The following is a 14044-nucleotide window of genomic DNA, read 5'->3' as shown; positions in this document are numbered from 1 at the left end:
AACCTTTATTAAATTAGCTTGTCGATTTCAGCTCGTTGGAAAAGTGGCTTTCAACCATACAGAGAGGATTATGGTAGTTTGTGGACCTGCAGGAAACCCATATTAAAAACAAACAAGGGCCATCTCTCTCTCTCTCTCTCTCTCTCTCTCTCTCTCTCTCTCTCTCACTGCCCTTGATGCCTCTCTGACCGTCTTTGTGCGCCAATGCTTTCTTTCCATATTTTTTTCTTTCTAGTTCTCCAGCACATTCAATTGCTCTTTTTTTGTGTTTTGTTGTGAGTTTATGAAGAGAGAAAGACAGGTAGGAAGCACTGGATATTTATTTATATTTACTGTTCCCCTGGTAACAGCACATCTCAGCCCACCTTGGGAGAAGATGATTAAGAAAGCCATCAAAACACACACAAATAGAGACACCTGTGTCCTCAACTCACCCCCACAATGACATACAAGACAAATAAGTCCTCTATTAAAACATATGCTTTAACAATAACAAAACATTAGTAATTCTGTCAAACTAACAGTAAAAAATGAAGAGATTACATACTGTACAGATTACATAGTTTGTCGAATATCCTGTGGGTTGCACACAGATATGGAACACAGATAAACATGAAGTTTTTGGTCATTTAAGTTAAAGGTAATATTTATTATTTTTTTTCATTTAGTTACAACATAATTGATTATTCAGCATGTCTAATCATATCTAGTTCTCACTCCAAAGCACTGTTAAAGGAATGTTCCCTGGTTCAATACAAGTTGAGCTCAATCAACAGCATTTGTGGCATAATGTTGATTACCACAAAAATTTATTTAGACTCGGCCCTCCTTTTCTTTAAAAAAAAATAAATACAAGTGTTAAAAAGTTACAGTGAGACACTTACAATGGAAGTGAATGGGACGAATTTTTGGAGGGTTTAAAGGCAGAAATGTGAAGCTTATAATTTTATAAAAGCACTTATATTAATTCTTCTGTTAAAATGTTTTATTTATTATTTGAGCTGTAAAATTGTTTAAACTGTCATTTTTATGGTCATTTTACAGCGTTACGTCATCATGGCAAAAAAGTTGTAAAATTAGATATAACTTAACACAAAAGGTTAGTAAATCTGATTGCACATGTACATCACCCAGATGTCTATTTGATATGTGTGTTTACATATGGAAGACATTTTGTTTTTTGGTCGTTTGCTCATAAAACGTTTCCTCTCGGATATCAGTAAGACATTCAGTAGATGTCTTTGAGATGTTTATTATTTAGAATATTTGTAAATTTTTAAGATGCTTAGCAGATGTTAAATAAAGTGTGATGTTTTCCAGATAACGCTCTTAAACAGACATCTCAGAGATGTACATGTGCTATCTGGGAAGCAATTCTATCACATTATAATGATGCTGTCGATTGAGCTTAACTTGTATTGAAACCAGAATATCCCTTTAATTTTCACAGCTTTTACTTCATTTAGCCATAAAATACAAAATTTTTGTCTTTTGAAAAATAATTTCCATTAAATTTAATAAATATTTCATCATGTCACATTCATTAATTTCAGTCAATTTTACAGAGACTAAAATGGCATAAATGTTCAGTAGACAAAAGTAACACATTCTAGTTGATAATAATATGCAAAATGACAAAAACATGTATGAAACTGTAACAGACCAGACTTATAATATATTCAAACATTTTGAAAAATGTATAAGCTACTTACAAATATTTAAACATATTTCAAACATATTAAAGATGAATATGTTGAAAGAATCTTTCCTGATTAAAACCAGCCTATCTATAAATCTGGTGATACTTATGAATTAATTAATTACAGACCCATCAGTATATTCCCAATGTTATCCAAAATATTAGAGAAGGTGGTTGCAAATCAATTAATTACACATCAAGATGCAGGCCAATATCCTCTTCACCCTATGCAGTTTGGTTTTCGTGAGAACCATTCCACAGAATCAGCTAATTGTTATTTTGTGGAAGAAATTAAAAGCATGCTTGACAAGGGTGGAGTGGTTGGTGCTGTATTTATAGATTTAAAGAAAGCATTTGATACAGTTAATCATGATATACTGTTGTGTAAATTGTCAAAACATAACATATCAGTAAACACAATACAATGGATGTCATCTTATTGGTGTAAAAGACAACATTGTACTAGAATTAATGGACACTTTTTTTTAGATTGTACTATAGGGGTTCCTCAAGGGTCCATTTTAGGCCCCTTACTGTTTAGTATATATATTAATGAATTTCCTTTAGTTGCTCCAGGGGTTAAAATGCAGCTGTACGCAGATGATACAGTCATCTACGTACATGTACATGCAAAGATGAAACATCATGTTGCATCTTCACTTCAAGTAGCTATAGACAAAATAGTGGACTGGTTGAGCTATTGCTGCCTGACACTAAATGTCTCTAAAACAGTTTGTATGTTTTTTCCGTAAAGAAAAATAATATTTCTTCACCAGAAATTACCGCGAAAGATCAGCGAGTGGAAGTGGTACAACATTTTAAATACTTAGGGGTTATTATTGATAGTAATTTGAATTTTTAAAAACATATGCAAAAAGTATTGTAAAATATAAACTAAATCAGTTTAAATTCATCAGGAATCAAATAAGTACTGATGCAGCAAAATTATACATCCATTCAATGATACTGTCGCATTTCACCTACTGTGTTACTACTTGGTCTCAGGCTAGTTGTACGACTATGAAACCTCTGTATAGTCTTTATAAACAGACACTTAAGGAAATGAACTCATACCATCATTGTATTATTATTTAAAAATATAATGTTTGAACTTTTGATAATTTTTGGATTATGGCTAACGTAACTTTGTTATATAAGATTTTACATGGCTTTTCCCCACCACCTCTTAAACAGTTTGTAACACATGATACTACTGCTAAAATGTTGACTAGGTCCTCTTCTAGAGGTGACTGTTACATTAAATATAGATCAACAAAATTTGATCTGTGTTTTCATTTCATTCCGAGAACTATTAGAGAGTGTAGCTCTTTAAAAGTGTTTATATTAGGTGTTAAAAATGGCTGAAAGAAAAACAGTCATGCCTTTAATGAATAGAGTTGGTATGATTTGTGTATTAATGTTGATTAATTGTTGATTTTTGATTTAAGTTGTTTGAATTATGTTGTAGATGTGTGCATTTTTATCCTCATTTTATTTTAATTTTTTAAGAATGTTTGTTATTGGGTAGGGTGATTATTGTAATTTTTTTGTTTATTTGTGAATAAACACCGCTTTCTAGGGCAGTACTGTAACTACAGAGTAGCGACTACGGTTGAAATTTAGCTTTAAGCTAATACTGTTACAATATATATACACTGACGGCCAAAAGTTTTGAATAATGTATAGATTTTGCTGTTTCGGAAGGAAATTGGTACTTTAATTCACCAAAGTGGCATTCAACTGATCGCAAAGTATTGTCAGGACATTACTAATGTAAAAAACAGCACCATCACTATTTGAAAAAAGTCATTTTTGATCAAATCTAGACAGCAGCCACCACTCCAACACCTTATCCTTGAGTAATCATGCTAAATTGCAAATTTGATACTAGCAAATCACTTGCCATTATATCAAACACAGCTGAAAGCTATTTGGTTCATTAAATGAAGCTTAACATTGTCTTTGTTTTTGAGTTGCCACAGTATGCAATAGACTGGCATGTCTTCAGGTCAATATTAGGTCAAAAATGGCAAAAAAGAAACAGCTTTCTTTAGAAACTCATCAGTCAATCATTGTTTTGAGGAATGAAGGCTATACAATGCTTGAAATTGGCAAAAAAAATTAAGATTTCATACAAATGTGTTCACTACAGTCTTCAAAGACAAAGAACAACTGACTCTAACAAGGACAGAAAGAGATGTGGAAGGCCAGTTGTACAACTAAACAAGAGGATAAGTACATCAGAGTCTCTAGTTTGAGAAATAGACGCCTCACATGTCCTCAGCTGACAGCTTCATTGAATTCTACCCACTCAACACCAGTTTCATGTACAACAGTAAAGAGAAGACTCAGGGGTGCAGGCCTTATGGGAAGAATTGCAAAGAAAAAGCCACTTTTGAAACAGAAAAACAAAAAGAAAAGGTTAGAGTGGGCAAAGAAACACAGACATTGAACAACAGATAACTGGAAAAGAGTGTTATGGATCTTAACCCCATTGAGCTTTTGTGGGATCAGCTAGACTGTAGTGTGTGTGGTGCGTGAGAAGTGCCCGACAAGACAGCCACATCTATGGCAAGTACTACAGGAAGTGTGGGGTGAAATGTCACCTGAGTATCTGGACAAACTGACAGCTAGAATGCCAAGGATCTGCAAAGCTGTCATTGCTGCACGTGGAAGATTTTTTGATGAGAACTCTTTGAAGTAGTTTAAGAAGTTCTGAACATTTTTTCAAATTGTAATAGTAATTTTTCACATTTTTAATGTCTTGACTATACATTGTGATCAGCTGAATGCCACTTTGGTGAATAAAAGTACCAATTTCTTTCCATACAAGCAAAATCTGTACATTATTCCAAACTTTTGACTGCCAGTATATATATATTGTGAATTGTCCCTGAACAAATAAACAGATAAATGTCACAACCTCGGTCTGACAGCCCTCTCCTTTATGTTGTCTGTTAATGTGTTTGTGTCTATCTTGTGTTTGAGCACATAGTTCTGTTTGTTTTCTGTCTGCCATGCGCTCTCCAAAACCTGCCTGCTTGTTTCCACCTGCCACGCCTCCTTGTTTAGTCCATGTCATGTTGATTGTCTGCACCTGTTCCTCATGTGTTTGGTTTTATAAATTGTGCCCTCTTTCCTCTTATGTTTGTTGAATTGCTTTGTGAGATTATCAGTATGTTCATCTGTTCCAGTTCTGTTTCTGTTTCTGTTTCCAGTCAGTCCTACTTATTATATATTATTCTGGTTTATGTTTTGTTTGTTTCTTCTCCCTCATGAGAGTTTTGTGTTGCCTGTTTGTTTCTGTTGTTTAATAAAAGTATTTATTTACACTCATTCCTGTGCTTGGGTCCATCTTCCTGCTTATGTATCGTACAAAACGATTCAACCACAAATGGACCCAGCGGGAATGAGTTTTTTTTTTTTATTCTGAGTCCGGTTCCGGTTCACCAAAGAGCTGCTAAAGCGAAAAGCTCTTTGGTCTCCGTTAGGGGGACCAGCCGGTGAGGGAGTATTCGCTGGAATTTCTAGCGTTGGCCTCGGGTTTGGGCTTCAACCAGGAATGCCTCATTGATCTCTTTGTGGCAGGCCTGGTTGAGCCCATCAAGTCTTGTATTCCTGTTGTTCATTCCCCTGTGACCGTCGACTATCCTATCCAGTCCTTAGTGGCCGTTGATCAGCCCTTTCCTCAGTCCAGTATCCAGCACCCATCAGACACCAGTGACCAGCCTTTTGCTCAGTTCAGTGGCCAGCATCTGTTAGACACAACTGACTAGTCTGTTGCTCAGCCCAGTGGCTAGCACTCATCAGACACCAGATACCATTCTGTTGCTTAACCCAGTAGCCAGCACCCATCAGACACCAGTCACCAGTCTGTTGGTCAGCCCAATAATCACTACCCATCAGACACAAGCTACCAGTCTGTTGCTCAGTCTGTTCAGTCCCCAGTGGGTGCCACTCATTCCTGTCCCCAATGATCACTGTCCAGTCTGTTCAGCCCTGTGAGGTCCCTCCCCAGGATGACCAGTCCTCTGCAGTCCTCACTCAGTCTGACCCAGTCCTGTCCCAAATGGTCATCGACCTGTCTGACCTACAGACCAGTCTGTCAAGTCCTCTGTGGGCACCACTGACCTCACCAGCTGCTCAGTGGCTCAGACTTTGCCTTGGTCTCCAGGTTCCCCTCTGGTTCGGCCCTGGCCTCCCGATCCATCCAGGCCTCTGGCTCCTTCTCCGACCCCGCCATGGCCTTTCGGTCCTCCTAAAGACTGTTCCAGACCATCCCTATGGTCTCCCCCACCCACCCTCCCTGGACTGTCATCTGTCCCTCGGCCTGGTCTGTCTGGTTTGGAGGCCAAGAGGCGTCCGTTGGGGAAGTTGGTCTAACAGCCCTCTCCTTTCTGTTGTCTGTTAATGTGTTTGTGTTTATGTTTGAGCGCATGGCTCTGTTTTGTTATCTGTCTGCCATGCGCTCTCCTAACCCTGCCTGCTTGTTTCCTCCTGCCACACCACCTCGTTTAGTCCTCATCATGTTGATTGTCTGCACCTGTTTATCATGTGTTTGGTTCTATATATTGTGCCCACTTTCCTCTTGTGTATGTTGAATTGTTTTGTGAGTTTTTCCATCTGTTCCAGTCCTGTTTCTGGTTGGTCCTAGTTACTGTATATTATTCTGGTTTATGTTTTGTTTGTTTCATCTCCCTCGTGAGAGTTTTGTGTTGCCTATTTGTTTCTGTTGTTTAATAAAATAAATGTATTTTCACTCATTCCTGTGCTTGGGTCCTTCATGCTTATGTACCTTGACAATAAATAAAGTTAATTGTTCAGGTGTTCAGCGGGGAAATACACAACATACAGTACTATGACTGGATTATTTTAATCAATTCCTTCTAGATTTTTCTTTATAAATAAAAAACAGTATTTATAATATAGTATTATTTTTCTCATCATGTTTTCATCAATGGTATGTTTTAAATAAAACCGTTTGATTATCGTCATGATGCGTCTTTTTCGCCTCATCTTAGTTATCATTGACAAAATCAAAAAACCCTTTGTCAACAAACATTTTTTTTCAGAAATGTTCTTGACAAGATTAACACCACTTCAAAGAACATGTGATTTGTGCCTCAACTGCTTTTAAAAAGTACAGAATCACCAAATTGTAACCTATTGTTGGAAAGTTCCTTATGATATAAAATACTGTGCTCTTTATTGAGGGATTTCTGCATGTGTGTGCGTGTGTGTACGTACTTACCCACATACAGATGAGTCCTGTGGCCACTGTACACAAGCTGCTCAACCCAAAGCAATAGCACTGACTGCAGCCCAGCAGATTCCTGTGACTGAGGCCGAACGAGCCCGACTTGCAGTGGTCACACTTCACTCCCTCCACGTTAGCCTACACACACATTAGCAACATTAACTGGGACTGAGTCTTTCTTGCAGCTCATAGTCACATTTTAAATTCAGATTTTCACTCATCAAGCATTATTCCAGGTAGTTTTGCATTTAAAGTAAACACATTTACAATGCAAGTCTGTAGGGTGGAACAGTAGGTTTAGAAGCAGAAATGTGCAGCTCAAATTTTTAATACAACACTTTTATGAATCATTCAGTTAAAATGTGTGTTATTTGAGCTATAATGAGGTCTAAATCATTTTCATGATTGGTTATGGGTCATTAAAAAATATATGGTGACAAATACGTCCCTTGACTTTTTAGTCATAAAAAAGATTTAAAATAGTCAAGAAACCCCATTTAAAAATGCATCATTCTATCACCTCACCTTTTATTAAATGATTGTTTGACTGTATTGTTTTACACATTTTTTAGAAAATGAATATTTGAATTTGTCAATTGCCTTAAAAAACTCTTCTCCCTTGTGTAACCACTTCTGTGACATTGATAGTTATTTATATGTTTATTTTTTACCATTTTGTTTTCTCAGGTAAAGAATTAGTGCAAAGCCAAGCAAGTGTACAACAAAGCAACATTAAATAAGTAATAAATAATTTACATGTTTTAAAAAGAATGTTTGACCCTTGATTTCATGTCATTGGTGTTACTAATGTTAAAAACGTGTATTTTGATAATACAAAAAGTTCATAATACAAAACAATACAAAAAGTCAAAGTTATGATGAAGAAGAGGTGCTCTTTACTGAATGATTTGGTTAAATTCAATTTCATTATTCTGAAAGGATTTCACACTGTCCCATCAAACACACACATCTACATCTGGATTTGGTGGATTTTCACAAATTGTGTTTCACAGAAGAAATGAGCATGTCATATGCAATTTATGCTGGTAGTCGATTATTGTTCGATTATTTAGTGCATTGAATTTTCTCCGTCAGGTCGGTGTTTCCTGCTCCGGTTGCTGCACGAGTCTGTTTGTTTGTAGCTTGCTAGCCTGCTTAGCATTGCTTATTCCTCTACACTCATCGTTTTGTCCTTTGCCATTTTACAGCGCGCTTTGTTTTCCCCCCGCTTTTCTACTGTTTCAACTGCGTGTATATTACCACGCACACCAGTTTTCTTTCTTTTTCTTATTTCCGCTGGTCTACATCTAGCATTTTGACTGCGTGCATTCGTTTTCTCCTCTGTGTTTTACACGGATTATTGTATCAATCTCAAACATCTGCTGACCAGAAACTCACACAATAACAGCAAACAATTGTGTGAGGGATTCTCATCAATCTCAAACCTTTACCACTCAAGAACAACCATAACAACAACAACAACAACAACAACAACAAACAAATGTGGTAAGTCATGAAATCCGCTCAAATTATTGCTTCCTTCATTGCATGCCACATGTTTACTATAGCTTCTTCCGTCAGCTGTGAGGGATTTACATGTGATAAATATAAGGAATTAGTCAGGCTGACGGAGAAGTTTAATGAGTTAGAGACACACATCCAAACACTAGTGGAGGTCAGTGAGAAAGAGAAGACGGTAGTTACTGTTTCGGATGCATGTAGAACAGCGAGCAACACATACACTTTGGTTCCAGCTGTAGAGCCCCTGCAGCAGGGTGTTTAAGTGATGTCTCGGCAGCATACTCGCTCAGCAAAGCAACACCACTCTCCTGTTCCTATTAGGGTTTACAATCAATTCTCCCCACTCAGTGATCGTGTCTACCACCGCTTAGGTCTTCCACGTCCCGTCCAGGGGCCAGACATGGAGATTCCAGAGGTCTGGTCATGGGTGCCAGATGGTGCCCCGTCATCTAAATCATGTTGAAAGAGCTCTGGTTTTAGGAGATTCTATTGTAAGGAACGTGGAAATAGAGACTACAGCAACTATTGTTAAATGCATTTCCGGTGCCAGAGTGTCTGACATCAGATCAAATTTACAAGTGCTGGCTAATGCTAAATGTAGATTTTCTAAAATTGGCTTCACCAGTCGGAGATCACTAGAGATAATGCTAAAGAGGTGTGTGAACTTGCAAAAACAATGTCAGACACTGTAATATGCTCTGGCCCCCTCTCTGCTCATCGTGGTGATGAGGTAGGGTAGTGTCACTGAATGGCTGGACATCTGAGTGGTGTCCAGAGAACAGTATAGGATTTATAGACAATTGGAAGAGTTTTTGTAGTAGACCTGATCTGCTATAGAGAGATGGACTCCATCCCTCCAGGGAAGATGCCACTCTCCTCTCTAGTAATTTGGCTCATAGTCTTAATAATGATAGTATTTGACTAAATGGGGTCCAGGTCAGGAAGCAGACAAACTGGCTAGTACGAACATCTACTAGCTGCCTTGAGACGTCACACAGGTCACATAAACTACAACACTTAGAGACTGTATCACTTAGATATCACACAGAGACTGTGTCTTTTCCCCGAACTACCAAACACAAACCCCTCCCTAAATCATTTAGAAAATTTTTTATTATGGTTAAACTTGAAAAAAAGAAAAAAAAAAAGAAAAAGAAAATTAAGATAAACATATAAAGGTAGGACTACTAAACATTAGATCTCTTTCAACCAAAGCACTAATTGTAAATTAAATTATTACAGATCATAGTTTGGATGTGCCCTGTTTGACCGAAACCTGGTTTAAATCAGATGAATATATTAGTTTAAATGAATCTACACCCCTAGGTTATTGTTATAACCATGAGCCTCACCTGAAGTGTTGAGGAGGAGGAGTTGATACAATTTACAGTGAAGTTTTTGTTATTACTCAGAGGACAGGATATATGTTTAAGTCTTTTGAACTAATAATGCTTAATGTGACACTGTCAGATACAATTAAAAAATCTTTGTCGTTTTTTTGTGCTTGCTACAGTATATAGATAACCCAGGCCATATTCTGATTTCCTTGGTGAATTTGTAAATATTCTATTAGATCTAGTAGTTACTGTGGATAGAACTTTAATTGTTGGTTGCTTCAACATTCACATAGATAATGAAAATGACACATTGGGATTCGCATTTATCGATATTCTTAACTATCTTGGAGTCAGACAAAATGTAACGATCAACTCATCGCCATAATTATACATTAGATTTAATTCTGTCATAGGAAGTTGACATTGATTCAAATAAAAATGACTTGACTTGCATTGTAATTCATCAATGCATTTCTACACCTCTAATGATCATACAGGATATTTCACAACAATTTCAACAAAGAAATCCATTTGATCACAAGTTATTTTACAATCCTGTGCAATGCTGTGGATCAACGACTCCATTGTTTGAATCAATCATTAGTTGAATCATAGAGTTTCAAGCTCTGGACGGGTACTTTGCACGAGCACTGCCCGCTTCTGTCTGCACATGCGCAGACAGCAGAATCTGTGTCGCAGGTCTCCGCAGACGAGACGGTAGTCTCTGTAACCCAGTTTACACTTGTCACATTTCTCGCCCATGAACTGCTCACGACACTTACAGCAGCCCGTGTTCACGTTGCACTGCAGCGTCATGGACCCCAATGCATTACAGCCACATGCCTGCAGAGAGAGAAAATTGGTCACACTTTATTTTGGGGATCAGACAGTAGACAGTAATTAATGACTAATAATTGCTAATTAATGACTAATAATTGCACTTGCAATAGTTTTTGAATTATTCGCCATTATATACCATTTATTAGGCCTTTATGGGCTGAATCCTTATTCTTGTCTTATAGCCCCTTTACATTTGTTTTTCCTAAAAATAAAATGATTAGGTAAAAACATAGGATACCAGTTAGTATTGTGCAAATTGCATCCCTTTATAGGTTCTCAGTACACTGTGGGAATGTGATGCTTTTAGGTGTAAAAAAAATATATTGGAATACATATTTCAACAAAGGCATTCAAAAGAGCTGAAAAGCAAACTCTAGTTCCCTATCTGTCATTCACTCGACATTGTGTTGATGTAATGACACTAGGGGTCACTCTTGGGAGCGCGAGACACCTCTGGTCTTTGATAAAAGGCCAATGAAAATTGGCGAGTGGTATTTGCATGCCACTCCCCTGGACATACGGGTATAAAAGGAGCTGGTATGCAACCACTCATTCAGATTTTCTCTTCGGAGCCGAACGTTCATACTCACTGAGCTGAATTTCTACTGTTCATTCAACTCTGCTGGATCTGACGGCACATTTCAGCGGCTTCTCCCTCCTCTGCACTGGTGCACTGCAGAGAACGCCCCTGGGCGCTTCGGCAGAAAAAAAGAGAGTATATTTTCTGAAAGAGCTTTTCCTCTAAAAGAGTATATTTCTCTAAAAGAGCGGCACACACAGAACGTCTTTTTTAAAGACGCATCTTTTTAAAGATGCCTTTCCGATTGTGTGTTATTCCTGGTTGCGGTCGTTATCTCTCAACTTCGGATGGTCATGATCGCTGTCTTTCGTGTCTGGGCACGACCCACACGGAGGCAGCATTTGTGGATGGTTCATGTTCTCACTGCGAGAACATGACCATGGCAACGTTGAGGTCGCTTTCTTACGAAAGCAAGCCACCCTAGCGGCTCCCCGCCTCGGTCCTTCTACCTACGGGTATGAGGCCAGCGCGGCTAGCACTTGGGGCGATTTGGGGACCCCAATGGGATTGCCTCTGCCGGGTATCCCCCAGCGGACCGCCCATTCCCCAGCACGCTCGTCTGCCCCAGTTGGGCTTCCGGATGAGTCTGCTGGCTCGTCTCACGGCGAGTCTGGCCTCTTGTTTGGAGCCCCGAAGATGATACGCTGTCGAGCGCAGCATCGGAGAGCGGGCTTGTCCAGTCGGACGCAGAAGCCTCAGCTGTGCTCCCCCCCTCGGGGACGATAGCCCAGTCACGGGCTGATGAAGAAATGACGGACATGCTTTCCCGGACGGCCGCGAGTGTCGGGTTATAGTGGTTATATCCCCTGAACCCTCGCTGCTTGATGATTGGTTCCTGGGCTTGCGGCGCCGCTCAAAGCAGCCTTGCCCTGCTCCAGTGCCTTTCTTCCCGGAAGTGCACAAGGAGCTGACGAAGTCGTGGGAGGCACCTTTTACTGCCTGGTCCTGATTCCGCAATTCCCCCGCCCTCACTACCCTCGATGGTGGGGCGGTACAGCGATTCCCCCGGTGGGTAAGGCGTTCACGGTGCACCTATGCCCGCAGAGCACCGCCACCTGGCGCGGACACCCTAAACTCCCATCCAAGCCCTGTAGGTTCACGTCGTCCCTGACGGCTAAAGCCTACAATGCTGCTGGACAAGCCGCCTCTGCCCTGCACGCCATGGCTATCCTGCAGGTCCACCAGGCCAAGGAGTTGAAAGAACTGCACGAGGGTAGTTCCACCACAGATTTGACGCAGGAACTGCGCTCGGTGACCAACTCCGCTCTCCGAGCGACAAAGATCATGGCGCGGTCTCTCGGGCAGACGATGGCCACATTAGTGGTCCAGGAGCGCCACCTTTGGCTCAACTTGGTCGAGATGGGTGAGGCCGACAAGACACAGTTTCTTGCTGCCCCCATTTCCCAGGCTGGCCTATTCGGTGTTCCCCTAGAACTGGTCTCCAGGCACGTCGTGTCACGATGGATGCCTCCAACATACGCTGGGGTGCTGTTTGCAATGGGCACGCAGCTGCCGGCTTGTGGACGGGTCCGCGACTGCATTGGCACATCAACTACATCGAGTTGTTGGCAATTCTGCTCGCCCTACGGAGGTTTCGGCCATTGATCCGGGGCAAGCACGTGTTAGTTCGGACAGACAACACGGCAATGGTAGCATATGTCAACTGCCAAGGCGGTCTGCGCTCTCGTTGTATGTCACAACTCGCCCGCCATCTCCTCCTCTGGAGTCAGCAGCACTTCAAGTCACTGCGAGCCACTCACATCCTGGGCAACCTCAATACTACAGCGGATGCACTGTCACGGCAGGTTACCCTCAGGGGAGAGTGGAGACTCCACCCTCAAGTGGTCCAGCTGATTTGGAGTCGATTCGGACGGGCACAGGTGCACCTGTTTGCCTCCCAAGAATTCTCCCACTGCCCGCTCTGGTACGCCCTGACTGAGGCCCCCCTCAGCATAAACACTCTGGCACACAGCTGGCCCCCTGGCCTGCGCAAATATGCATTTCCCCCAGTAAGCCTACTTGCACAGACCCTGTGCAAGGTCAGGGAGGACGAGGAGCAGGTCACCCTGATAGCACCCTACTGGCCCACCCAGACATGGTTCTCAGACCTCATGCTCCTCGTGACAGCCCCCCCTGGTGAATTCCCCTGAGGAAGGACCTTCTTTCTCAGGGACGGGGCACCATCTGGCACCCGTGACCAGACCTCTGGAATCTCCATGTCTGGCCCCTGGATGGGACATGGAAGACCTAAGCAGTGGTAGACACGATCACTCAGGCTAGGGCCCCCTCTACGAGGTGCATGTATGCCTTTAAGTGGCGTCTGTTCGCTAAGTGGTGTTCTTCCCGACGGGAAGCTTTAGGATCTCTGAGAAGCTCTTTGTCTGCTTTGGTGCACAGCGGAAAGGAAGCTCTGTCTCCAAGCAGAGGATCGCCCACTGGCTCATTGACACCATAACTATGGCATATCACGCCCAGGACATGCCACTCCCGGTAGGGCTATGAGCCCATTCTTCCAGGGGTGTAGCGGCCTCCTGGGCCCTGGCCAGGGGTTCCTCTCTAACAGACATTTGCAGAGCAGCAGGCTAGGCAACACCCAACACCTTTGCAAGGTTCTACAACCTCCGGGTGGAACCGGTTTCGTCCCAGGTAGTGACACGCAATACAAGTGGATAAGCCCGGGATAGCTGGCCGGGTGTATCACTTGTACATAGCGCCTTCCACCTCCTTTTGAGCTGAAGACGTGCGCCATTAATTCCCAGTAGTGTTCACAAACTTTGTTCCGTGGTTGACTTCCTCCGAGCCCTGTGGCA

The 14044-nt window shown here is 41.3% G+C and overlaps 1 pseudogene; it reads right to left on the bottom strand.

The window, feature by feature from the left end:
• Positions 1-14044, bottom strand: part of LOC127416017 (laminin subunit alpha-2-like) — a 336769-nt pseudogene that overhangs the window by 112610 nt on the left and 210115 nt on the right.

The sequence above is a fragment of the Myxocyprinus asiaticus genome, chromosome 25 (genome assembly GCF_019703515.2).
Source record: "Myxocyprinus asiaticus isolate MX2 ecotype Aquarium Trade chromosome 25, UBuf_Myxa_2, whole genome shotgun sequence".
NCBI classification, from domain to species: Eukaryota; Metazoa; Chordata; class Actinopteri; order Cypriniformes; family Catostomidae; genus Myxocyprinus; species Myxocyprinus asiaticus.
Note: the sequence above shows the minus strand (reverse complement) of the source record. Positions and strands in the feature narration are given on the sequence as shown.